Source organism: Megalobrama amblycephala, linkage group LG20 (genome assembly GCF_018812025.1).
Source record: "Megalobrama amblycephala isolate DHTTF-2021 linkage group LG20, ASM1881202v1, whole genome shotgun sequence".
Taxonomy (NCBI): Eukaryota; Metazoa; Chordata; class Actinopteri; order Cypriniformes; family Xenocyprididae; genus Megalobrama; species Megalobrama amblycephala.
In genome coordinates, this window is record NC_063063.1 from 33802151 (window position 1) to 33806879 (window position 4729).

At 36.6% G+C, this 4729-nt stretch overlaps 1 long non-coding RNA gene across 1 annotated transcript in view; it reads left to right on the forward strand.

Annotated features, from left to right (window-relative positions):
* Window positions 1–4433, forward strand: part of LOC125255264 — a 5752-nt gene extending 1319 nt beyond the window's left edge. The window contains exons 2-3 of the long non-coding RNA XR_007181872.1: window positions 3087–3176; window positions 3252–4433. This is a non-coding gene — a long non-coding RNA (uncharacterized LOC125255264). The remainder of the gene's footprint in view (window positions 1–3086; window positions 3177–3251) is intronic.
* Window positions 4434–4729: the final 296 nt, after the last annotated feature.

Genomic DNA, 4729 nt, shown 5'->3' on the forward strand with positions numbered 1-4729 from the left:
TCTCTGGAGTGATTCTTTTAAATGAATCAGTTCTAGTGAAGGAAGGACTCGTTTGCAATAATTCTGAATTTGAGCAATCACAAACAAGGAAATGTCATGAAAGTCACATAAATTCATAATAAATGAATGCACATCTCCTGTCAATATTAGTAAAAACTTCTGCATTATAAACTTTAACTTAAACATCATCGCTCAGGAATCGAATGCCATCCAGATTGTGCTGTAGATATTCTGTATTAGTTTGATCAGAGTCGTGTCCTCTTTAAAAATAGCTCTGCTGTACAACCGCAATTACAGCTTCAAACATAATCCATCTCTAATTTAACTCATATTAATGATGGACTCAAGAATCTGCATTCACATAATCTTCCAAGGGTGTCTCAAAGGCAAACGACAAAAGCCTTTTATACCAGCGTAAAGAAAGAGAGTCTCTCTGGCATGTAAAGGAGAAATCTTTGTATGAAAGCAGTGTTAAGTGAAATGGAAATGCTTCATATCTTCAGCTGAAGAAGAAGTGTGTTCGATGATTTCATCCTTCAGGCTTTTGTGTGGCTGTCGGTGCGTCTGCTCTTTTATTCAGGACTTTAGATCAGTCTCAAGGTTAAAGCTGTGCTTTTGCAGGACGGGATCCTGCGTGTGTTGTGATTGAGGACGATCAGCGCAAACAGAGGCCTGATCTGAGATCAGCACTGCAGTGCATTTATTCAGTTAGCAGACGCTTTTATCCAAAGTGAGTTACGAGTGAGAAACATCACGAGCAATTTGGCAAGATTTAAGCATAAACTAGATTAATGCTGAGACGAAAAGAAAGAACTTAATGTATATAAATAGGAGTTCTAGTAACGATCTTTGTTTGTGTAGGCCTGTCGTTGTGCTCACGATTAATTGTCAGGTAATTGCGATTAATGATTTAATTATGTTGTGTTCATGTTATGTGGTTGAGGGTTAGTTCACCCCAAAAATGAAAATTCTGTCATTAATTACTCTTTCCAAACCTGTAAGAATCTTCAGAACACATCTGAGAGCTTTTTGTCCCTCCATAACCAGCCTATGCAATTGCAACTTTGACGTTTCAAAAAGTTCATAAAGAGATCGTAAAACCAATCCATATGAATTAAGCAGTTTAGTCCAAATTTTCTGAAGAGACTTGAACCTTTTTTATGATGAACAGCTTTAATTTAGGCTTTTACTCGCATATAAACATTGATCAGCGAACATAAACAGAAGCTCAACCGAATCTGCTTGATGCGTGAGAACAAACCTCTTCCGAAAACTCGAACATGCTGCGTTTGGAACGACATGAAGATGAGTAATTAATGACAGAATTTTATTTTTGGGTGAACTAACCCTTTAAGTGCTCATATCTTCAGCTGCTTCTTGATATTTGTGATGGTCTCATCAGTTCTCAGAGAGTAGAAGCTCATTCCACCACAGAGGAACAGAGAGAGCGAAGGGTCTGGAAATGACTTTATGACTGGTTGTGCATGAACAACTGACCAGAATCTGCTCATTCAGACACTGTAAATGGCAGGAGGGAATATACACTTTATATATAACATACAAAACATACTCTACAGAGCATGTGAACACTTCTAGCTCATGTTCGAATTCAAGTGTTTATGCATTTTAAAAAGTCTTGGAATGCATTTTATGATGTAATTGCACCGTTGCTGAAAGGGGAACTAAAGCATGCATTGGCTAGAGTTTCAGTTTCCTGCACTGCAAAAAATGATGTTCTTCCTCAGTATTTTTGTCTGGTTTTCCAGTACAAACATTCTTAAATCAAGATGGATTTACTGAAGAAGTGAAAGTCTTGTTTTCTGAAAAAATCAAAAATCAAAATTATGCAAGTTTTTGCTTTAAAACTAGAAAAAGTGTCTGTGAATGGGGTCAAAAAAATAATCTTGTTTTCCCTATGAATTTTATTTAAGAATGTTTAGATATGCACGATATATCGGCCACCATATCGTATAAGCCGATATACTGTATGTTCATTTTTAATATTATCGTTATCGGCACAATAAAACAATTTGGCCGATATATTAAAGCTGATAAATAATGGATTATTTCCTTCAGATGCGCACTGTCCACCATGATGGTTTTGAATTGCTTAAAATATGATTAAAAAAATCACTTAAAAAAGGAAAATACAGTTAAGTACAGTGCAAATCTGTCATATAAGCTGCATAATATTATAATGAGAACATTGTGTGCTTAGGACATGGATTTCAATGGTAAGACTTTTGTTTTTGTAGTCAGGCTCTCAAAAAAATGTTTTTATTTAGATTAATCTGACAATATATCGGTTATTGAATTTCAAATATAAAGAATTATCAATTATCAGTATCAGCCAAAATTTTCATATCAGTGCATACCTAATATTTGTGCTGGAAAACCAGACTTTTTTTTTTTTTGCAGTGTACTTCTGTCATGACAAAGCAACAGTTTAAAGAAAATCTTTCTGAGAAGTAACAGCAAGTAATGCATTAAGTATTTTTCTGGCCTAAATGTGTAAGTAGCTATACGAATGGCTAATGTCTACAAAAGTCAATTTGTTAAAGACTGTAAATTTACCAAGACCATTAGAGAAACTACAATGCACAATATGGCGGAATAAATCCCGTCTTCCCAATTGCTAATTGGTCATCTTGTCACTAAAAAAAGTAGTTTTTGAGATTTCAGTATTTCCCCATTCAAGTAGATTTTTGTTTTGCATGAGTGAAATATGGCCATCAAGTGAGTCGGGTTTTCTTGGACGGTACTTTGCTTTTGTTGCATTCTGAAGACACGTTTTGGAATGCAATAATGCATGAAATTGAGTTTATGTACCAATTTTTGTGTTCATGTACTTGTGTACAGTACGTTTTGAGCTTAAAGGCATAGTCCACCTATTCGGCTACCAAAATTCTTCATAATATCTTTGCACACAGCAAAGACATGAGGGCGAGTCAAATTTTTATTTTTGGGTGGACTATTCCTTTAAGTATGAAGCTTATGAACAGCATGTTTCTGGCCTTCGTGTGTGTGTGTTTGGATCCCTCCATCTGAATGTTTCTCGGTTTCGATCTTCCTGCAAAAACTCACAGAACAGCTGAAGTCGGAGGCCTGAAGGATTTGTGTCCGAACAACACTGAATGTGTTCACAGTCTGCGATGATCCTCTCGGGGAATTATCAGGTGTTTACGAGCTCCGACTCACATATTCTTTCCAGCTTTATAAGCTCTTAATGATAGTTTGTTTGTCGATTCCAGGAGATCTGATTGGCTCTGATCTCAGCTGAGAGTCACACACACACACACACACACACGGAGGCCGGACAGATGGCGACCCTTCACTCCCTGTGCGGGAACATAAGAGCGCCTCGCTGCGACAACGAGGACGTGGCCGCTGAACCGTATCTGTTGAAACACCTCCGTTAACTCCGGCATATAGTCAGATCAAACCGCAGATGACAGATGAAGTGATTGTTGAGGAGTAGATGAGTTTGTAATGAGTATTAATGAACAGGACCTGAGAGAGAACAGCTCCACCTGATTCTGCTGTGCCTGTTATTAAATGTGATTTACTCAAGAGGAGAGCTTTACTTTTTAAGTTATCAAACGCACCTGGAACTGGAACAGAAAACATGCTTCTTGAAGAATTTAGGAGTCAGAACAGCATAATCTGGCATCGTAACCAACAAAAATATTGTGTAGAAACGAACTTGATTGAAACCTGCCATGCATCCAAATACACATACTTCTGTACTACTATAGAACAGTATGCGAGTCAAGTAGTTTGATTTCATTCATACTTTTTTAATGTCAACAAAGTACGTTTCAAACCGAATGCAGCTCCTACTATACAGTATGTGATTTTGGACGCAGTGATTCTCTAAATATCAGACGCTTAGCAGCAAGAGAGGAGCGAGTCATGTGAGAGGACGGCAGGGCAGCTGGACTTTGTGTCCTGTTGGATCGGGAATGTTTTTGGAAACTGAAGACAATGAACCATCTGCACACGGCAGGGAAGCAAAGAGAGCCGGAGCGTTACTGCTGAGAGTCAGTCCGCCATTGTTATTAAACGCCTGTTAGACGCAGAGAGAGTGGAGGGGTGGACACACACACACACACACACACACACACACACACACACACTGAGATGATCTGCAGCTGTGATGGGACGGCCAATGGATGTCCAATTTTTTGACTTGTACTCTGATAATACCATTGTTTTTTGTGAATGCACTGTAGTAATACTATCATTTGTTGAACATGGTATGATGGTAATATCTAGTTTTTTTTGGATGGTAATGTAATTTTTTTTTAATGTAGCAATATAATTAGGGCTGTGCACTATTCAGGATTTTGAAATGTCACCTATTTGTATTTACTTTATATTAGGGCTGTCAAACGATTAATCACATACAAACTAAAAGTTTAAGTTTGCCTATTATATGTGGGTGTACTGTGTGTAATTATTATGTACATATAAATACAAACACACTCATGTATATATTTGAGAAATATTTACAAGTTTATGTATTTATATTTTTGTATAATTTATATTATATATAAATACAAATATTTTGTACATAAATAACATATTTCTCTTAAATATATACATTAACTTGTGTGTATTTATATATGCATATTAATTACACACAGTACTCACACATATATTATGCAAACTCAAACCTTTATTTTGTATGCAATTAATCGTGATTGAATCGTTTGACAGCCCTACTTTA